We start from the raw sequence: 24,322 nt of genomic DNA, 5'->3' as shown, positions 1-24,322 counted from the left end.
AAAAAAGTGATAAAAAAGTAAGAAAAAAAAAATTAGAAGTAACCCTGCCGCCCCTGCCATCCGGTTGCCATTCTCCGTTGTTGATTTTGGGGGGGTTCGGTTGGCGGGGAGGGGGCGCATTGCTCAACCTGGCCTTGGGGTGGCAGGGAGAGCAAATCTGGCCCTGAGTATATTAATGTGTTTTTACTATATATATGTATCAAAACTACTTACAGTACAGGAAAACAATACAAGACATACAGAGTGCTACAAATATGCAAACATATAAACATGCACACAGGACACACTTAGGCCTGGTTTACACCTGGACGTTTTACAGCGCTGATCGACGCGCTGTAAAACACTCAGCATGTGAAAAACAATAATTGCCTATGGGCATGGTTCCCACCTGGGCGTATTTCAGCACGTAGGAACGCGCTGAAAAACGCCCTATGCCACAAAGAAGTACAGGAGCTTCTTTGAGTCGTATTTTCCACGCTAATCCATTAGGATACAGCCGGATAGCCCTCGTAAATGCGCGTTTGTCACGCATTTGTTTTACCGCAAATCGCCGTAAAAACGTGCAGCAGACGCGCATATTCTGTACGCCCAGGTGTGAACCCAGCCTAAAAGTTACATATCTTCCATTATAGCTGGTCCATGATTTATGTAGCAAACAGTATGCCAGGTATTTCAAGCAATTGCAGGAAAGCTGGTTTTTCAACTTGGCAGTCTCTTTCTCTCTTGTTTAGCTTTAGTGTTGACCTATGTTAAAGTCCCTCCATCCAATTGTGGTGCAAGCCCTCTTACCTTGGAAAGTTTGTAGCTATTCCTACATTGGCTGTAGCCCTTTCCACATTTTCCTTGCATCAGTTTCTACAAGGCAAACATTTCTGCCTGCAAACTCATGGCAGAACATAATTATAAATGTCATAGGTCAAATATGTCAAAAGGTCAAACGTTTGTTAATTCTTACTGACAGAGCAACAAATTAAGCTTGGGTACAGTGTTTGACAAGAGCTTCTCAATAGTATCTATTTTCCCGTCATAGTAAAATATTTCATGTTCTTATGTAAAAATTTTAACTTAATTAATTTCAATTTACTCTGTATTTGCATGGGCACTTATTTACCTCCTTTCCCTAAAAATCACATCAGCCTGCAGCTCTGCATACTAATATGAAATCATCTTACACTCATTAGTTAAATAAACATATTTTTCTTTCACTTACAATTACTGTTTTTCCTCTCTCTGCATTGGTGATGTTGCCCATGCCTAAGAGATGCAGCCTGGGAAGGTTTCATCAGCAGAGCAGATTCATCTGTAATCTCAGGAGATCTCAGGGAAAGGTATTTTCCTCCCCTGAGAGGATGTGCATGGTCACATGTCTTAGTCACATGTGCCAGAGTTCCAGGAAGTAAACGGAGATAGATTAATCTGCCCTTAGTAAAAATGGCCCTTATGAAAAGAATGGGGAGGGGAAAAAAATAAGGTATACAATGAATAAAAAGCCCACAATTATCTATACGTATCTGTTTGTAGATTGTCATTACAAAATATTTCTACAGGTGCCTTTGTTGGCCTTTCTAAGATAAGGGTAAAGTTCCCCTTTAAAATTGAATTCCGATCACAAAAAAAATATTAAAATATATTCCCCAATAGCCACAGAAGATATAAATCAAATTTGTGTGCACTAAATCACTTTTCAAATCCTGTTAATACCGTGTAAAAGTAGCAGTGACATCATCACTGTGCTGCAGATAGACTGTGCAGAGAGCAGAGCTGTATGAGGGAGCAAGCCCCACACACTACAGGCTCCCTGCAGAACATTACAGGGGGACAGAAAGAGAGGGAGCAGTAGTGAACGGTCTTAGTAAAGGCTGCTCCTGCACAGAAGTAAACTGTATGCTGGACAACTGCACAGATCTGAAACAAAATATACAAATTACACCAAGATTTAGGTAAGAATACACACTTCTCTTGTATTTAGACAATATTTGCTTATCCCAGAGTCCAGCTTTAAAAGAGAACTATGGCCAAACTTTTTTTGCCATAGTTCTCTTTAGGGTCACAGGATGACATATACTAATGTCCTCCGGTGACCCAAAACTATTGCCCGCTATATGCTGACAGACTAGAGCCGTGCTGCAGCCATGACAGATCCTGACAATATTGTCGGGATCCACCCCGCTGCCTATTTGACAGCTCACTCTGCTTCCAGAGCCAGCTCTGTCCGCCCTCTCCCCCATACTTTTACCAGGCAACGTTGGAGGAACAGAGAGGGGTGGGGGGAATCCCTGCGGGCAGCACTGACTGACAGTCACCACTCTTTGCAGGGAGAGGATCAGGAACTGAGCGATCAGCTGAATGTTATTGCTCACTTCCCGATCAATAGAGCCGACCTTTGACAGCTTCAGTGTCACACATCGGCTCTAATTATGGAGATGAGTGTATTATACTCTCCCCATAATTCTCCTTTAATAAGGATGACATGACTACTGTTAGTTTTCTCATTTATTGCAATGTTTAATCAATTGAGGGGGATCACTTAATTTTTGCAATCTTTTTGTATTTGTTTTAGGTTTATCGAGTGCTACCTTATTCCTCATGCTTGTTACATTCATGTTTTACACCAACAAGTAATTTTTTTCCCTGATACTTCAAAATAAAATGTACTAGTGGCAAATTTACAACAAAAACTAAGCTATTGCGCGGTCCTCTGGATGTGATGAGGACCACACTTGAAGCCTCCTATATTTACTAAGTTGATCCCTACTGCTCTAAATGTTCGATTGCTCTGTGCTCTATTGAAACTGTCTTGTTGTGCTGCCTTCTCCATCCTGCCTGCCATCTGCACACTTCCTGTTGGTTGGTTGGCTGCTCCCTCATTCTCACTGCTGCTCGTCACTCCATTGAGACTGCCTGGCCTCATGCCTGCAAGTGTTTTGACTTAATTGAACTATTTTACTTTAAAAAATGTTTTAAATATTTTTTTCCTATTTAAAATACAGTGACTCATGCATTATAAATCGGGAAAGGGGGCAGTTTGGCATCCTTGTTCTGGGCACTGGATGACCTTGTCCCTACACTATCCAGCTTGAAGGATCAGGTGGAGGATTGAACCCTGCTCCCTTGATGTAAAACCTAGAACTTTGGATAGAGTTGGTCTTAACATCTTATGTGTTACTATGTACAAAGCAGAACAGGAAATCTCTTTAAATGTTTAGAGTCAATGAACTCTAATTCAAGGAAAATATCTGCTTGACACTATTCTCCCGACACTGAGCACCTGCTGAGCTGCACTAAAATATGCAAAAAGTCAAGATGTTAGCTGATTATTTACTTGCACTTTATGGTTGCCTGGTTGCTGAGCGCGCTCTCTGATGTGCAGGAAGGGAGATACAGCTAGTTGCAGATGACATGAGTGATACTTCTCGATTCACTCTGATCTGTTTAATTGCATCCTGAGACAACTGGCTGTTTCTAAACATGCTGCATGGAGCTGTCATTTCAAAACTGAATTCCTCAGTGGAAAGAATGTCTTCAAATATTGCTCAAGTTCTAAAAAGGGAATGAAGCAGTTCTCATAAAACAAACTTTCCTAGTGAACACATGATAGAAGCCAGTCAAAACTGTGCAACAAAGCAAAAGCAGAGCTTTTTAAATAAATACGTGTAAAGAGCCATTATAATGTGAATGTAAAACTGCATTTTTACTAAACAATATACATTTATATTTTTCCTTTCAGCTTATAAAAAAGCAGTATGGTGAGTCAATGTCTGGACAGTGTCCTCTGATACCTAAGGCAAAGATGCCTAAGTGCCTCTCCTGCCCTGACCCCACCCTGCCCTGAGGTGGGTAACTGTTTTCAAAGTTAGATCCTACTTTTAGCAGCTGGTCTGGCTCTATGTTTTTATCTATCATTGCTATAAACAAGAAGTTCACTATTACCCCTGGAGGTTGGTGTTTGGAGATTGGAGACTGGCTTATTATTGAGCTGAATGAGAAACCCATTTGAGCTGCAGGCAATATTGCTGAAAGCAGAACTTCTCTTTTAGGAAAATCTAGCACAAGATCATTTCTAATTGGTCGCTGTAGTGTGTTGCACTTTGTACCACCCTGATGAATAAGCACAAATGCTTCTTATGGACCTTATTAACAAACCAACCAATCACTTTTGAGTGATGTAACAATCTAAACTGGAATCAAATTGGTTGATTTGGGTTATCCTGTTGTGTGCATCATCATTGATCTCTACACTGTCATATTAAGTAAGCCTTTTAATGTAAATTGTGGCTGAAGTATAGGCTTCTTTCTGCTAAGCTATGGAAAATAGATTATGAAAAGAGGAATAAAAGTGAAAAAAGGAGAATGTTTTACTGCTGTGGCACCAATTCTCAGGGCATGCCGTGTTCTGTTTAATGGAGACAGATATAGTAACAGATGTGGACAGTGGGGAATAAATGGAAACACACAGAGAATATTATAAGAGATATGCTGAAAAAGAATGAAAATTGATGTTAAGAATGTCAAGTCACAAGAAGAAAAGACTCATACATAGGATCATATACAAAGAGAAGTACATGGCCATAGGATTTTCCTCTAAACCAGGCTCAAATAAAACACAAAGAGATGGGGACAATAGATATTTGAATACACTGATGTCGTCTCTAGCATTGCATAGTAAATTCTGGTAACTTAGTACAAGAATTGTTCTTTCGTTATGCACATGGACTATTTGCTAATTTTATGCATTAGTTAAATTCTTATTAGTTTTTTACCTAATTAGCAAAACATTTGTATCATGTTTTCATCTAGAATTTGCTGGTTCAGTATAGCTGATCCAATATTCCCAAATTAAATACATAAAAAATGTAAAACAAATGAAAATATAAAGTGTAAGTTGAGCTTAGCCCTGCCCCCAAAACTTCTCCATTGGTCTTCATGATAGGAGGGTCTTCATTCTTTATTAATAAAGAGGCTCAGGAAGCAAGGAGGGGGAGCACACTGGACTGTTCACATTGCAAATGGGGCCGGTCGCATGAGTCTAGCAAATTCCTCCATGAGACTCACAGTCTGCTGCAAGAGGGACAATACGACAGCTGCCTCTGTTTGCAACTGCATTTGCATGTAATCGTACATGCTGCCATTACCTGCACTGTGACCGCACCTGAATGCAAACAGTCCTGTAGCATTCTGTTGTTCTCTGAAATGACACTCTTGCACCAGGACCAGCCATGGAGAATAATGTCTGGGCATTTGTGCCAAGATTAGGTTGGAGAAAGCCATTATTCTGTATGAATTTAGAGGACAACAAATGATATAAATATCTCTGGCATTCCATAGAGCACTTAAAAGTTTCAATGTGTGCTCCTTTAGATTTGAGTGGATAAAACTTGGACGGGGGGTGTAAAGAAGTGTGTTTGCACGTTGGGCTGCCTAGATTCTCTAGTAGCTACCCAGCAGTCTTTCTCCTAGAGAATCTAGGCAGCCCAACGTACAAACACACTTCTTTACACCCCCCGTCCAAGTTTTATCCACTCAAATCTAAAGGAGCACACATTGAAACTTTTTACCAAGTGACATACACAGATTTCATCAAACTTTGTGATCCTCCGCAAAGTAACCTTGACATGAGAGGATTATGGGGGCTGCCACCATTTGCCATTGTTGCTTCCTTTTAAAATGGAATCGATAATGCCGATTCTAGGACTTGGAACAAGCATGCAGTAAATGATAGTCAAGACTTCTATACTTGTTCCTAATCAGTATAGATCAGCATTGCAGTCAGGTAGCTAGCATTTTCAGAAGCAGAGATTGGAAATTGCTGCTTACATATTTTTTCATGGCAGGTTTATATATATATACACATATACATATGCACAGTGTATAGATAGATAGATAGATAGATAGATAGATAGATAGATAGATAGATAGATAGATAGATACACACTGCCAGTGCAAAACAAAGTCACCCACTATTTTGTTGGATCGTCTTTAGCTTTGATTATGGCACGCATCCGTCATAACATTGTTTCCATAAGCTTATGCAAATGTCACAACATTTATTTCCATCCAGAGTTGCATTAATTTGTCACCAAGACCTTGTAGTGATGATGGGAAAGTCAGACCACTGTGTAAAGTCTTATCCAGCCCAAAGATTCTCAATGGGGTTAAGGTCTGGACTCTGTGGTAGCCAATCCATATGTGAAAATTATGTCTCATGCTCCCTAAGCCTGATGAATCCTGTCATTGTCATCTTGGAATATGCCCATGCCATCGAGGAATAAAAAATGCATTGATGGGAACACCTGGTCATTCAGTATATTCAGGTAGGCAGTTGACCTAATTTTTTGGGCGCGTAACATTACTGAACCTAGACCTATTATCCAATAGAAGGCTCTTACCTATTTATTTAGCTAAAGCCAGGTGGTGACTTTTTTTTGTAGACAGGCAGTGTAAATATATGTGTGTGAAATGTACATACATACATTACTTGTGAATACAACTGGTATCTCACATAAAGGTAATTTGTTTTTAGGCATTGCTGCTCCTTCCGAATGGTTAACATTCTTAAAAGCGGCAGTCCTGTTTCTGTCAGTTGCTGGCTGAAAGCTTGTCGATGAAACTACCATTAATTATACTAGTGTGTGAATCGTTCTGTCATCACAGTTCTTTGTTTTACACAGGTCCCGTACATACTCACTTCACATAGTGTTAATCTCTTTACACGTAGTGGAAAGCCTTGTTCAACATCTTCTCTTGTATTATTCCCTTATCAGAGATGTGGTGTGTTACTGTCCTCTTGTGTGAGTCTTTGCAAGCTTCATTACACCCAGCTTTATGAGTTTACATGATCCAACACTGAAATACTATCCAGAGAGCCAGACGTGAAACCATTTCCAGATGAGCACAGAGCAGGTGTGGATGGACTCCAATACCATGAACAGAAATGATATGAGGTTAACATATTTACATAAATGTTAGAAGAAGAACTGTGGTCCAAAGAAGTGGCAGGGTATTTTAGAGGATATGATAAAAATTTATTTTTTAAGCTTTTTTCCCCCTATATTTACTCCATCTTGGCAGTAACACACTACCTGTCCTATGGTGACAACGCTCACTTACAGTACTGTGCAGGAACAGTGTTGTCAACCTAGGCCTTTCTTGATTTAGACTAATGAGACCCCCCACCTCCCCTCCAACTTATTATCATTATATGGGGGTGTTCTGTACCTCACAGAAGATTGCTGGAAATGCTGATGACATTGTCATCCACATCTAAAGACTGGTAATCGCCAATAAATTACATTTGTTTTGGGGTTTAGATATGTTTTAAAATCAGGAGGTGATACAATTACAGTGCTAAGGACACCTACACACCAATTCCAAATGAGAGAAGATATATAACAATACATGGCAATGTGCTGCTTCTAGGATTTTTCCAAGGATTGTTTAAGCTGTAATACAGCATAATGTTGCATTGTTACTATTTTTATCTTTTATGTAGAGCCAATATTCAGCGATACTGTGTGGAAGCAGAATTCTATGTCCAGTGCTACCGATAATGGATAGTCTTAAAAACTGACCATAATTTATTCTGAATGGAAAATGTTATTAACCTGCACAATAACAACCACTGATATGAATTGAAGTTTGTATAGTGCTTGCCAAATATGCAATGAATTACTGATTGTTTTTGGATCTTTATGTACCTTGCAAGAATGATGGAACTGGTATAAAATCGCAATTTTCTACACACATGAATTCATGTAGGTGGACAGGAAAGCAAACCCCTAACCTGCAGTAACAATTCAGAGTCTGTTAAGGCAATTTTTAAAAACTGGAGCCATGTAAGATCAGTTTTTTTTATGTTTTAAGCAACCAGTGAGTGTTCTAAGCAGATGAATGTGCCCAAAAACTTAAATGCCACAGTCTGTGTGCATTGAATACACCTGTCATGAAACAAATACACCAACATTGTCATTGCTGACTTGCTTCTGAAATTCTAGTTGTCTGGCTGTTATTGGGACCACTGTCTTCAATACTTTGGGGGTGATTTACTAACCTAAACACACGCACGCACCAGGTGCGTGTGATTTTCACACAGCAAAACGTATTTATCAACCAAAAAGTCTCTAAAAGCATATTTCCACTAATGCCATATATGGAAAAATCATGCACATGATGCATATATAATGCTGCTTCCCAGTTTGGACAAAAATGGTTAGCTCATGCATTTACATTCCTGCATTCATCAACGCAAGCAACACAACATAGAGCTAATTTACACAACATCACCTTGCAATTCATGCAAGGCTTTGCACAACACATCTGCTGGGTGTGTACACACTACAAAGGTGTTTAGATTCCACCCATAGATCATGCTGGGAGGGAACACACTACAGAGGTGTATACATGTTCGTGGTGTGTTTATAAGGTTAGTAAATCAACCCCTTTGAGTTACTGATCTGGAACCAGTATATAGATCAGGAAAGTAGAGAAAAAAAACCTTAACATTTTCAGATAGTGAGGTAAGCAATGGCAACTTTCTTGTCATTCAGGACAAGTTCTCTTTAATCTCCCTGGGCCTGGTTTAGTAAAGAAAATGAGCGTACCCTGTAAAAAAATGTACTATGTGTCCATGATGAATGTTGATGCATGCACATGCTACAGTGTATAAACATGATATGTAGGGATGTACTGAAATTTTGGCAGCCGCAACATATCGTCCGAAAATGGCACTTTTGGCAAAATGCCGAAAGTGCCATCTTTCGGCCGACATAGTGGTGCAGGAGGAGAGCACTGTGAGTGGCTGCCGTCTCTCCTCCCGCACCACTCAGCCTCCTGTGACAGATTAGGAGAGTGGCGGGGGGGGGGAGTCAGCTGTCAGAGGAGACTGAGCTCTCCCCCCCCACCCACGCACTGCTCACTCCTCCTGTGACAGCAAGTCAGGATGGAGAGTGGGTACAAGCACAGAGCGATCAGGGATCGCTGAGTGTTTGTAAATAATTGAGGACATAGTATGTTTACTGTGTCCTCAATTATGAATAAATGGGAAGTGATCTACATCACATCCTGTTCATTCATGATTGTGGACATGGTAAACATACTATCTCCACAAGTTATGAATGAACAGGAACAGTTAGTATAGAGGATTCCTGTTCATTTATAACAGGGGCAGCAGAAAAAGGGATTGAGGACTCTGTGTTATCAATCTTTTTCTATTTTAAAAGGGAAATATCAGGGGTCTGTTTAGACCCCTAATATTTCCCTGAAGCCCCCAACAATAAAGTTAAAAAAAATATTTAATTAAAATATAAAAATAAAATATAAAAAATGTAAAACGTTTATTAAAAATAAATACAAATAAAATATTCTAAAAAATTTGAAAAGGTTAGAAAAAAAACATTTTCGGTTTTCGCCTGAAATTTTTGTAATTTCGGTTTCATTTCGGTGCACCTCTAATGATATGTACTTAATAATGCAGTTTGCTGTGGAATGTACAATATGTTATGTTTCAAATGCAGCGACATACTTCCTTAGATCTCAGACCGTATGACCACTTGCTAAGCGGAATACACAGACTGATAACTCTTTATTAAGACTCAGAAATTGAATCCAATGCAGTTTTACTACTTATGAGTGCAGTACAGAGACTGGGATTACAGTCGTATGGAGGGAATTACTTTCCTAAGCCCTGTCTCTAAAAAAAGCATGAAAGGGCAGAAAATGTTAAAACAGGGAGGGGGGAATCGAGGAGCATACCAAAGCACACAAAAACAGACTGCTGTGGTAGTACACTCCCCACCTTATATCAGTAGATCAGTAATACCAATATATTAATATTATAACGCAATACATTGGAACAACAATAGAGCATATAACTAGTAGGACACAACACAATACCTGAGTTGCAATACATCTAAAATAAAAATGTAATTTTTATTTTTGATCTATCTAACTGTTGTTAACATTTTTAAATGTGCGTACCATTTAGGAATAAAACCACAACAAATATGCATGACTATCATTTAATGGCACAGTAAAAAAAAACGTAATTTGTAAAAAGGATCAGTGAACTCTACACCAAGGGGTATAGTATTTAGGGCCAGAATGGGTAGACAGAAGAGGTGTCTTGGATGCTTCAGCAAGAAGGGGGGGGAAAGGGCAGGACCTGCAACCTATACTACTGAGGTAGTTCACAACGGGGAAGGGTGCATTGTGGCATTTTCACATTTGGTGCTAGATGGTCTTATCTCTGCACTGACTGTACTGCACGTGCATATTGTACACATGCGTGAAAGTTTAAGAATAGAGAGTCCAATGATAAATACCTTTACATACACTGCCATTCACAAAGCATTTTTAAAATGATAACACAGAGCTAAAAGGTGAGTGAAATAACACTAATATGAATGAGAATATAATCAAATCCTCATATTTAAATCAGTGAACAGTGAAGGATTTAAATAATATTAATGAATATGATTAAATAGAGTAACCATGAACCTAATTAACTAAATACAATATAGTGATGAATCAACTTGAATCCAAGTGAATATACGATAAAGGTCAATTAAAACAAGAATTAGGTTCTAAGTGGTCCAATAATACAATTGTTGTGCAAAAAGAATAATAATAATATGTGCATGAACCTTTGAAAACACACTAACAAAATTATAAAGCAACAAAAAAGATTAAATTAGAGTCCCAATGCAAAAAGTGATGGTAACCAAATGATGAATGAATCAGAAAGTGGCAAATTGTAACAAGCAAAAGAAAAAATGAATATAAAGTTCTTATAAAATCGATCCTCCAATCAGCAGTCCCTCCAGGTAGTCGGTACTCACCAGAATTAGTGAGTATATATAATATAATCACTCAGAAGGGAGAAAAACTTCCGATCTCCCCGTTCCGATTCTCTCAAATTCCCCCGGCAATAGACCGAACACTAGCAGGCACTCCTCCCCTGCAGTCTCGTAAAGGTCTCGGCTCTCTGTTGAAAGCAGATGCCGGTTTCTCTCCTCCGTGAGCGACAGCCAGGCTGTCGCAGAATACACCTTCCTTGCTATTGCTGGTGTTGTATCTTGACGCAACACCGGGAATTAGGCTGAGTAGATACCTGCATGACGTCCCTCTATGTAGGGCGCCTGTAGGGACATGGCTATGCTGCCTAATGGTAAATCCAGTCCTGGCATCAAGGTATCTGAGCTTTTGTTCCTGGTTCAGACCACCTCAGCTATAACATGCTGAGGTTGAGCATACCTCTTATAAAGTAAATCCAGGGGTCAATTTCCTTTTCCAGTATGGTACCCTGAACACTGGAGCTATTGTATATGCAAATAGTGACCAGCTTCTCTGGCCACAAGCTTTAAACTGCTACCTGTTGCACCTTGTTATTGGCCCATTATTGTGACAGGCAACATCTCTAAAAAATAGTAAGTGGTAGACCAGAGCTTGTGGCTACAGTAGCTGGTTGCTACCTGGAAATGCCTGATGTTAAATGCAAGGGGCTATTTCATAAATTGATAAGCACAGATTGATACTAAGCAATAGAATTTTTAGGAACATCATTACATTTGTAAAATAATATTGCTTCCTTTATCATGTTTCTTCTGTACTTTATATAACTATTTTCCTCATTGTCAAGCTTGACCTTTGCAAGAGATTGTTTTCTGTATAAGCACCAGTACACATTCGGTAGCACCAGCCAGTCCAGAAGAGTATGGCATAGCCAAGGTTAATGTAGTCTCTGTCTCTTCCCCTATCAGGAAGCTAGGGTGTGCGCTGGGAGTTTGCTCACACTTGGCAGCTGCTGATCCTATTAACCTATTACACTTCTTTCAATCTATGCCGTAACTCATGCGCCTCAGTTCCATTCTGCTGTTGCAGCATCAAAACACCTCACTCAGAGCATCAGTGTGGATTCAGCACATAAAGCTCAGCATCACTATACAAAATAAGCCTCTACAAAAGCTGGAAAGACTTTTGACTTAATATAATCTGTGCTGGAAAGGCTTTTAAGGGTTCGCCCCAATCTGTTTTTAAAGCATCAGACAACTGTTTAACAAGAACACAAAGCCCCAGACAGTACAGTTCCTGCCTATTGGGCCATTTCAGCATAAGGTCTGTGGTTCTTGTCAGCAAAAATGTAAAAACCAGAGAAATACCAGTTATCCTTATTGAGTTAGAGCAATTTTACTCTGAGCATGGTATATAAAAAAAGGCTAACCCCTTAAAATCTATACACCTGTTTTTTAAATCATATACCAGTACAACATGCATCAAAATCAACATACATGTGTGGCTCCTGTAATCAGGTTAAGATTAAAGGGATACTAAACTCAGGAGTTAAATCTTAAAAATGCAACAAGAATGTATCTTATTTGTGCATCACTCAGCTGTAGATTCTACAGTCATCTCTGAATTGGTCCTTCCTTCTAAAGGGTGGCTACTTTTGTTCCCTATAGTCCCTGTGTGTGGTGTAAAGTAGCCATCGATCCAAGCTTGCTTCCATGATGGACTACAGTCTCATGTTTAGTTTACTCATTTGCATTGAGATTGTAGTCCATCACAGGAGAGAGCTTGTAACAGTGGCTAGTTTAAAGAAATGTGGACCTATTCTGCATGAGATTACACAAAACTCAGATCAGTGTAGCCTGTAATGTAACATGATTTCTGGTACAGTTAACTTGTGTTTGAGATGCTTCTAAGTTCCTGATCTAAATTTAGCTGCTTCAAGCTGAGTTTGTATTCCCATTGACTTGTGTGGGGAGAAAAAGAGTTCTGACACAAATAGATGGGTGTGTATACAAGTTTTCATCTTTCATTCTAGTGCTCTTTTGTCTCTATTACCACCTATAGTAATGATCCCAAAAAGGCTTATGCACACGTCAGTCCGTACTGCAGATATTTATAGAAAATGCAGACCAAGCAAGACATTTAGAGCATCTACAAAAGGGTGATGGGTGTGGTATCTCACTGTTTCTTATCATATGACCAATAAAACGATGTTGGCAGTGTTACACATGGAAAAGCGACATTCAAACCAAGCAAACCTTTTATATGACTAAAATCAAACAAACACTCTCCATGTGGCAAGAAATGGCCACGGCATTTTTTATTGGTTTACTCAATATATAAAAATATTTGAAATATATATATAAATAAATAGCATAACTTCAATTAAGAATGGGGGGGGGGAGAGAAAGGAGAACAAAATGGTCGCTGCCTTTCCATGTGGGGGGGGCGTCACGAAGGGCTCGTTTATTCCCACCTGGCAATAGCACTTGTAGCGATACAAACTTACTACTTACCGAGTATTATAAACTGTGTTATGCACAATGTGAATTCAACCTTTGGATATATGGGCTAAGTAAAGCATGGGTCAAGAAAATAATGGCCAATCATGAGAAAACAGCTTTGTTAATTGTGCCATCTGCATGTATGAGTATATTCTGGAGCTTCTTTATCCTATACTGTATACTCCCTCACAGTCTTTAACGTTTTGAAAGAGATACCCAACCATAGCATTCCAACCATGGCTGGGAGAGGGATATTACTGACATCACATGACCAACAGACTGGTCTGTCTTATCACTTTGGTATGGGGACATGCCAAGTTGCAATAAGTCCACAGTGGGAAAGCCAGGTACTTTTCCTGAGAACAAAACACAGGCAATGTTTTTAAAAGTTTAAATTACGTTGCTGAAGCAGCAATATAGATTATGCTGTTAAAATATATCCTCAAGCAGGGTTTCATCATAACTTAGCCAAAACCATATTCATATTGGTATTATAATACAGCATCCAAGAGTTCAGTTAACAATGCTGAAAGTAACTGCATCAGCATATAATATGGTAGTCTACAGCAGTCAATGCAGGCAGACAACTACCGCCCCCTGTCCTTGACTTGCAGCATTACACTGGAAAGTTTCTTCTACAGTAACTGATATTTAGCATACTGCATTCATGCACTAAACTAACAAAAAAATGTTGATTGCAGTGAAATAACTACTGGAGGTTTTCAAAAGGATTAATATCTCATATTGCAAATAGTTACATTTTAGGTTATTTAATTACGGGTCAGTAAGTGTAATTTGGCAAAGTGCAATGAGTGGAATAACGGAACACTATAGCTAATGTGCCTAGTCAGTTCCATGTTATTTATGAGTGATTATTAGTGCTATGTATATATCACTCTCTGCTGGCCTAAATGAGTGAGCAAAGGGCAGTATTAGTCCTGAAGCTTTCTATGAGAATTGCTTTTTTTGGCTGCCTCAAGCAGCGGAACAGACTGTGCGGCATTGGTGTTTAACCCTGCTTTCCTTTCCTGTCAGCAAGTATTAGTGCTGGGTCAGCTCTGTCTGAGTGTGAAGAAATTGATTATTATACTCAGCATTACTAAGAGACAGCCAGGAGGACAGAAGACTTGAGAGAATGGAGAGCATGCTTCAGATGCCAAACAGTTGGCTACCAAATGCCAACCACTGAGCTTAGGTATGTACTAAGGCAGATATAATGCATTTAACAGCAGCTCGCCATATCTGACTGTAATACAGATTTATAGCAGACACAAAATAAATGATAAAGACTTTCTGCTTTATAACAACAGACCATAGAAGTTCATTAGGTTTTTTTTCTTTTTCTCATAATAACCTTTAGCAGTCAAATACTAAACTTCATTTCTCAAAAGATGCAAGAAACAGCATATGAGACAGGAGGCATTTATTTGAAAGTAAACCTGTCATGAACAAAACCTGTCATGAACATGGAGGCTGCCATTGTTGACATTCTTCCAAAAATGTTTTTTTGCCTGGCTGTGTCTGGTTTTAAACATTTTGGGAAAAACTGAACAAAGCAAGTATGCAGAAAGCTAAAAAAAAAAAAAAAAAGAGCCCTTGTTGCTTATTTTTAAAGAACTCCGGGCAAAACTGATCTTAACCCTTGCAGTGGGGTTATCCCCACACTGCAAGGGATAAGTGCTTATTTTTGCCTAGGGTCAAAAATTAAAAACGTTATACTCACCAGATCTTTCAAGCCGGCCAGCTATTAGACTGATCCCTGGAGCCTCTCTCCCCCTCCGCTGCAGTGGTCTAAGGTCCCTGAGTCATCACGTTCTTTACACAGTGTATAGGACAGTGTGAGGACCGCAAGGGACATATTGTTGCTGCAGTGGAGGAGGAGACAGGTTGGAGGGTGCACTGACACAGCCGGCCAGCTCAGAGCATCGGGTGAGTATAACTTTGTTATTTTTGACCATAGGCATGGGCAAATACAAGCACTTAGCTTTGGTAGGCCCACTGCAAGGGTTAATAAAATTAACCCAGAGTTCTTCTATAAAACTCACGACTCTGCTTCCCACCAGCACAGTGGACACAACATAGAACCAAATTGTTGTCAGGCTGGTAGACCAACAAGGCAAGACCTACCACTGAACCCACCTGATAATCTTAGTGAAATATAGTGGTCTGACAGGGTGTGCAGAGTTTTCATATAATGTATAACATTGCTACATATGATGGCACTGGATAGTGCGGGGTAAGGACACCATTAAAAAACGCTCACTGGTGAAAAATGTTCTTAATATCCTCTATCATTAAGACAAGATAGTTAGGGGGCCCTGCCTGTGAGAGCTTACAATCTAAAAGGGGAAGGCAAGGCCTAAAATGTCTTTCTTTGTGTTCCTGATGTGTAAATGTTTCTCTGACGTAGCTATTAAGACAAATGTAATATTAGTATGTGGGCAATCTAATGAAGGTAACTGAATTCTTCAAGTGATACGTATTGCCCCTGATGTTCTACAACCAAACTCTACTCAGTAACAATTTAGAAATTGTGTGAAAAGTTAAGCAGGAACAATGTGTCTTTTCTTCTGAGTTGAAGCGATGCACATACAACTACTTTTATCTGCTCCCCAGCCTGTATCATCTCTTCTCCCTGTGCTGTCTTGTGCCCTGACCTTTTGAAAGCTGTTCCGATTAGAGTTAAGGATTTATCTTTGCTCCGTGAGGATCTGTGCTCTGGCCAGCTGTACATGTATCTCAGCTATTTTTAGACATATTTATGAGCACTGAATTGACTGCTAAGAACATATTTCTTACCTTCTGGCCATGAAGAATCCTTAACTGCCTACAATGTATGTAGCACATTGAAGCACAGGCACTCTATTTATCTATCTATCTATCTATCTATCTATCTATCTATCTATCTATCTATCTATCTATCTATCTATCTATCCATTTATGTTAAATGGCAGGGTCTGCTCACACTATAACATTGTGCTAAGTGCAAGCTATCATGTGTTTAGCACACGCTATTGCAAAGTGCACCCTAGCTAGCGCATCCCAGCAGCATACCTTGCATGCAGTACCATAGGCCTGGTGCGTTGCATTGCCATTAATTTGGATGCCACCACAGCGCACCTCCTGATGGCCGTGCACATGCTCTACTTTTTTTCAATGCAATGCATAGTATTGTGGTACCATTGCAGTGCATGACCACCAGGAGGGGCATTGGGGTGCCATTCAAACGAATGGCAATGCAACTCACCTAGTGCGTTACTATCTACTGCACACTGGGTGCACTGTGCAATAGCAGGCCACTAAATACACAGTAACATGTGCTGAGCACAACACTATAGTGTGAGCTGGCCCTATTGGTTTTGTATATAGTTTCTTTGTTTAACTTTGTATTCTTATTTTTAGACACCAAGTCATGCTGTAGGATCTTTCTCAAATGTTTCTCTCTGTCTTCTTCGTTGTACAAAAAAGCATTGTCTACAAAGCTCAATAATGCACGCTGAAATTTACACAGACATAGTAAGTCTTCAGTCAGGCAGTTTCTACTATGGTGTCTCATTAGCTAACCCATGCTATGGGATTCTTTTTCATGTACTAATTGTTTATTTGTACAACAAAGATTGTATGCATTTAGTAAAAACATAGGTATAATACACTAATTTAACATCATAAACATAATTTTTTTTCCTAAAATCCATTTAAAAATGTTAATTGGTGTCAAAACAAATCCAAAAAAGTAGATCGATATAATTCGGCACATAAAGTGCGGCTTCTAGTGCTGAGGTCAATATGCAAACGTGGGGTTACATTAGGAAGGGTTAGTATAACTGCTTGGGCAACAGGGATGATTAATGTTAGAGGGGGGCTAAAAATGTAACACTTTAGAGAGTAGGCAAGGGCAGTGGCTAAGCAATTGTAAACCTTGCTGTATGACTGCTGGCACATAATCAATTACAGGATAAGCCACCTGGCAATGGTGTTGTGTTCAATGAACTAGGCATAACCCAGTAATGAAATAAAAGGATTAGTAAAACAGAATAGCAACACTACTAGGCAGCTAGCGTAGCATAAATATGCAGTGTTAAATGTAGCTGCCATCATATCCATATGTAAATACATGCTGACCACATAAATACCAAGAAACAGTAACATATGAGTGAACCTGTCACAAGCCTAATGGAGCGGTTTTTACCGTACTGAGTACAAGCTTCTTAGTGGGATGACAAATCAAGCAGCTGTACCGTTTCACTTTCAATAAACTAAGAACCTGTCTGCTGGAAGCTGCCATTGTCTGACATGCAGGCAGCATACTTGTTCCAAGCCAGTCCCGTCACTCACAGTGCTGAACAGGTACTGCACTGGAATTAGCACACAGCTAGTGAGATAGACAATGTCAGCCTTTATTAGATAGGTATTTATCATGACCACACATTCCTTGATTGTATAGTGTTTTTATCATGGGCAACACACACAAAAATAACATGCTGAAAAATGTTTGTTTGTTTTCCTTTCTTTTGTAGTCAAATAAATATGGATTATTTTATATTAATGATGAATAATAAATACTAAACATTTTTAAGCATTTTGTGTATATGGAAAGTTTTCTGACCTGGAATCTCCATTTAGAGGATATTTGTTGCTTTTTCTGATATATTTTATATTAATATTTTCTGTTCTCCTTTTGGGCCAAGAGATGAGGCTGTAGTCTTCTTTTTACATGTATCCATTTCGCACCCAGAGAGGTACTTTCTGGATGCTGGCTACAATATATTACAGAGAACTCAGATTAAGCTAGATTGCTGCTTGGCTGTGCGCTGGCATTTGTGTTAGACCAGCCTATTACACATTTTCCATCTTCTGTACCACCCACCGCTAGGATGGATGTACAACTTTATTTTCCAAATAAAGTTAGGTTAAAAAAAAAAAGTGATGCACATTCTCTCAATATAGCGCAGTTATATAAGTGCATTGGTATTTAGGGTTTAGTGTTTAAGGGGTCTATTTATAAACAATTTACAGAGCCATTCACTCTGTGAATCTCTGTGAACAAATGGAGGCAAAGCTTCTTTGCAGGTCAAATGCAATATTCACCCATATTCATACCACTTTATGGTCACTAGATGGAACTAAGGATCATATGATATTAATACTTATTTCCTGTGCTCCTCAGCTCCATCTAGTGGCCATAATGCAGTATTACATTACATTCGACTTGAAAATAAAATTTACCAGGAATGTTCATTTTTGCCTCCTTTAGCACAGAACGAACATTCTCAGGGATTCCCAGGGTGAATGGCTCTGGAAATTGTTTATAAATAGACCACTAAGTGATATAGTTTAGTAGCTAAGCTAAGTTATTAAAGATACCAGCTTTCAGGATGCCTTGGATCCCTTCTTCAGGCTTTATACAATTCAGGGTATCACTTAAACTTTAACTTTTTACACTAATTGATGGCTAACATGGTGCAATACTCGAGTGCTCCTGTTTAGGTTTTAGTTCTACTTTAAGTGGACTTTCTGGAGCTAGGATGTCTTCTGGATACCATTGCCAGCACACCAATTAACATCAGTTGTTGCTTGTAAATGCTGGCAGAAAAGCAGCTCTTCAGCCTATGTAAAGAAAATATGAAGAGGATTACGGACTTGTCTGTTGACTAGGTGTTAAGAAATCCACTTGAAACCTTACTCCGCCGTGTCGTCAGCGCGCGTGACATCATCGCGCCCATGTGCGATGACGTCATCGTGCATGCGCGACCTTCTGATTGATGCCTGCCAGTGGCCATCTTGGTAATGGATGCCGGCAGAGAGAGGAGGAGACGTTCACCCGGCAGGATGAGGTATGCCCTGGGTCCCCTCCTCTCTCCTGACACTGTCGGGCTCTTGGTCCATGACCGAGTGCCCGACTTTTTAGAGAGGGGTGACACCAAAATTACTGTCAGTCATTTTGGTGTCACACCTGCAATGTTGTCACCCGGGTGTGGGCCGCACCCCCCGCACCCACCTTGTGACGCCACTGGTTATACTTTAACTACCTCTGGGCCTGCCGCAGTAAAAAACGGCCGACCGGAGCTCTCTAGTTCTGAGCGGGCATCTTTAGACGTCCACTCAGACACGCTGGTGCGTGCGAGCGGGCAATGGCCGACATTAAAAAACAGGCAGCGATGCCTGTTAACATACAAGTGTTCCGCCGGCGGATCGCTTGTATGTTGCAACGATAGGTGCGCCCCCCCTCCGTTGTCCCGCTGATCCCGGGCTCCGCTGTGCCAGGTGCGAGCCCGGGATCAGTGCCATGCCTGTGTCACAGGGGATCAGAGGGTGCTCATTACAGGAGCTCCCTCTGGTCCCCTCTCCTCTGAAAGAATGCGGAAGTGTTGTATATTACATCACTTCCGCATTCTTGTGTCACTCTCCAGCTTCAGAAGCTGGAAAGAAGCTGATGGAGGCGATCTGTGCTTCATCAACTTCTTTTGGGGGGTCCTAGGTGACATTAGGGGTCTTGGAGACCCCTGATGTCTCCATAAAGAGGACCTGTCACATATTTTGCTATCACATAGGGGGGTTTTATTAGCCCCCGTATGTTATAGCAATAAAGTTTAGTGGAAAAAAAAATAGGAAAAAAAATTAAAGTCCCCCCCCAAAAAATTAAGTTACACATTAAAAAAAATTTACATTCTTTTTTAAGTCCCCACCCATACATACACGCATGCAAACATGCGTAGTGGGCGCATACGTGCAAAAAAGACGATTGCGCCCATTACGCCGCACATGTAACATATCGCCGCGAACGTCGGAGTGAGAGCAATAATTCTAGGGCCATCAATCACTGATAACACTAAACTGATGAGCGGTAAAAGCTTTTAAAGTGTCGCCTACGGCCAATTTTGGGTATGGTAGTTTTCTGCGATGTCGCGGGTACGCACAATTTTAAAGCTTGACATGTTTGGTGTCTATTTACCCGACGTGACCCCGACTTTTATATTTTACCAAAAAAATGGGTAATAATAAATGTTTGTTAACATAATGTTTAAAAAAAACTTTTTTTTTCAACATTTTCAGTAATTTTTCCTAATTATAGTAAAAAATAAAGCCCGTAGTGGTGATTATATACCACCAAAAGAAAGCTCTATGTGTCCCCAAAAAATGGTATAAAATTCATTTCAGTACAGTGTTGCAAGACGGAATAAATGTCAGTCAAAGTACAGCAGCGCTGAATACTGAAAAATGGCCTGGCCAGGAAGGGGGTCTAAACACCTGGTCTTGAAGTGGTTAAAACACATTTTGCGAACATTTTGAGAAATTATGCAATATCCAAGAATCACGTGCTACAGGCAGGAACTCACAGGAACTTGGTCATAATTTACTTAAATCAGATCAATCTAAAATAAAACATAATTGGTTGCTCTGGGTTGCTACGTTGTATGGCACTTTGCACATACAGTAGTGGTTGCACTTTGCACTACCTTATTTTAAAAAAAAAAGCCTTTTAGCCTCACACTGTACACCAATAAACAGGCTTTGGTTTCTCTAAGCAGAAGGCCAGAAGAGGTTCAGATGCTAGAAGACATTATTTATGAGGGTTGGCAGAATAAGCTACTTTACAGGTAATCTACAGGGTTCTTTGCTTTAAAAAGCCATTTGTGCCTCGTGCATCAGACCAATCTCTTTAAAGTAGCAACATTTGATATAAAAAGTTTACTAAGATCATAGTATACAATGCATTTACTTTTGTCACCGAATCTTGGAAAATGTATATGCATAGGATATGCTCAACGTTTAGAGATACAATGCTTAGCACGGACTGCATGTTTTACTTTTATACAAAAATAATGTACACAGTCTTCTATTTTGATATCAGATGATTTGTGTATGCTGTATGACTTAATAAAAATAAATAAAAAATGTTATTCAAAAAAAAAGTAGCAACATTTGGAGCAAAAAATACTATTGATAATCATAAAGCAAGCACTGAGCAAAATGCGCGGCATGTAACATTAGGTACGAACCAAAATAGAGGGAAGATGCAGAAGTCATTTCATCAAAGTTCAAAAATGATGAAAGAAAATAGGCTTGCATGTTGAGACTGTAGGACTGTGCATCAGGAACATTTACACAAATGAAAGCAAGGTGATGTAGATCTAATACACAGAGCCCTGAGTTCAGCTTATAACCTTTATCACTGTATAGTCAAATTCCTGTTACAACCATGATGCATTCCATTTTAATAAATATAGAGAATAACTCACCTAACCCAGACACATTTTATACTGTAAGGAAGACAGACTGCGGATTCAGCAACATTGTGTTTGTTTCTCATGTTGATATATTTTATGTGTTAAAGTGACACTAAACTCAGGAATGAAATCTTAAAAATGCATTCAAGTACCCTAACTATTAACAACAATGTAGCTTCTTTGTGTATCACTCGGCTGTAGATCTTCAAATCATCTTTTAATTGGTGCTGACACTGTCCTTCCTTCTGGAGGGTGGCTTCTTGTGTTGCCCATGGTCCCTGTGTGTGTTGTAAAGTAGACACCGCTCCAAGCTCACTCCCATGATGGACTACAATCTCATGTTTAGTTTACTCATTTGTATTGAGATTGTAGTCCATGCAGTCTGTGGGGCCAAGAACGAACTATTCTACCAGACACAAAGCTTTTCCAAGCTTTTTCGAGCGTCAAGCTACAACCAACAGATGCCATTAAAACTCAAGTGTGAAGGGCACCATTGAAAATAACTGGATTCTTCATGTTGAGTGTTATCGCGCTTCGGGAAACGTAGCATAAAAATGCTCAGATGTCAATAGGGGCTACATTTGTTGTATCCCATATGTGTGTAGAAGCTTCATTCTGTGCCCAATGAGAAATGTCCAGATTTTTCCAGCTACGATGGTAGAACTTTAAATTTAGCTGTATCTATAACAGGTTCCCCAAAGGCTCTGATATCACATTGGCACGGCCTTCCAAAGACGAAGCTGGGCCTCAACTCATGGAGGAAAAAGAATTAAAGATTTCCTACAGTGATGAAAATAGATTAATATACATGAGGCCAATTTCTAGCCAAAATATTTCTTATAGCCCCAGTGTAAACCTCTGCCATGGAACATGTGGTGCATTGTGGTAGGGCAGCCCATTCATTTTAATGGGCTGCCTACCACAGCTAAATGGCACTCAAAGAAGTGCTTGCACCTTTTTTTTAGGTTACAATGCACATGTGATGGGTAGGTGTGTTGGGGTGCCATTAAAAAATAATGCTACCACAGCCAATCTAACATTGCAACTTGCCATGTGGGATTCCATGCAGAATTGCTCCCCGTTGTTCCTTTGCTCCCCCATTGTTTTTTTCAACCACTGGGAGCAATGAAAATGCATAATACCTCATGTGACTTATTCCATATGACTGCTCTGCTTCTTGGTGATTGGCACAGTGCTGTCACACTGGGCCACACAGAGGCTGAAAGATAGTTAAACTACTGTAGCTCAAACTGGAGACCCGGTCAGAGCTTACACAGGGCGGTCCTTCATCTCTACTGAGCAAAGTAAAGCTCCGTATAGCCTGCCGGGGTTTGGAGCATTAAAGCGAACAACTTGCTCAGTGGGCAATACACAGGTTCAATTTAGAGGTGTGTAACCCCACAAATAATATATTTTGTAATGTATATAGTTGAGACACAGATAGTGCTTAGCAGTTATGGTTGAGCAATGGAATTGTAGGTCTTTATTTCTTCCTTTTTTTACATTTTGTCTTATTTTACATGATCTTTATGATGGATATTTATCCCATTTTCAAAACAGATTGTAATTCAGATACTGTGGTCCTTCCAAAATGAAAACATATAGGCTTTTCCTAGGGCAGAAAATAGTTACCCTGTTAATGTTTATTCTTCCTGAAGGTGACGATTGTCTATCAATGCACATTAACATCTGTGAAATGAATCTTCTCTTCAAGGGAATTCATCTTGACAGCATGTGAGGCTTTGTGATCCATGCAAAGGTCAGATCTTTGCCCAGCTGTAGTTCTGAATCTCAGTTCAGGCAAAGGAACTCTATCATCAACACTGATCTTTCCATTTCTAAATGTAGATGAATAGCCTATTAGAAAGTTTATTATGTGTCTGAAATTGTTCATTATTGTAAATGTATGGAAAATGCTATCACTCATAGGTTGGTTAAAACGGCTTGCTTTGTTAATAACTGAAACACTTTAAAATATAATACCCAAGTCTGGTTCATCTGAAAACCTCTAAAGTCAATACTGTCAAAACTGTTAAGGTACTGAAGAGGCTGTGGGCTGCTTTTACCATTACATGACCAATAATCAGCAAGGAAATAGAGGTCTTTGATATAAACTAGTTTCAATATATACTGATAGAATTCAAGGGACATGCTGTCTCACATCTGCCTCCTCCAACTGGCCCATTTCTATGATGGACGGCCACAGGTTGTAATGGTACTGACAGGTTTACTAGATAGGTTATCCTACTAAAAGCTAAAATATAGTTTAGTCACTTACAGTTTTTTGGGGGTGTTTTATTGGGAGATGGTCAGTACCCAAACATATCATTCATATAATGTCCTTTGTGGTTTGTAAACCCAGGACTCCGGCTTTGGAAGGCTACATCTTTGCAGTTATTCTCCTGAGAACAGGTTGTTGCTCTGAGGACTTTGCTATAAAAAAGCTTGAAAAAGCAATGTTGAAGACTCTCTCAGTATCTCTTTTCTCAATCGGGTGCTGTCAGCTACACCACTGCATATTTCCATGAAGAAACATAAAAAATATATTTGTTTTTATGTTTGTTAACTGATTTTTATATCATTTTTATTACTTTTATAAAATCTTTATCTTAACAAACATTGCAAAAACAAAGTATTTTGGGTTTTCAATAAGAAAACTGCTTTGTGTGTATGTTATGAATGGAACTTAACATCATATTACAGGCAATTCACATAACAACAGTAAAATGGCTCAACAGATTTGATGAAGAACTACTTGGGTGCACCATCTGCTCACTGCACCTGCTAGAATATATATATATATATATA

At 39.5% G+C, this 24,322-nt stretch overlaps 1 protein-coding gene across 1 annotated transcript in view; it reads left to right on the top strand.

The window, feature by feature from the left end:
* SEZ6 (seizure related 6 homolog) overlaps positions 1 to 24,322 on the top strand; it is a 218,825-nt gene that overhangs the window by 30,262 nt on the left and 164,241 nt on the right. The window lies entirely within an intron of this gene.

Source organism: Nanorana parkeri, unplaced genomic scaffold (genome assembly GCF_000935625.1).
Source record: "Nanorana parkeri isolate BGI_ZX_2015 unplaced genomic scaffold, ASM93562v1 scaffold557, whole genome shotgun sequence".
NCBI lineage: Eukaryota > Metazoa > Chordata > Amphibia > Anura > Dicroglossidae > Nanorana > Nanorana parkeri.
This window is presented reverse-complemented; position numbering and strand designations above follow the sequence as displayed.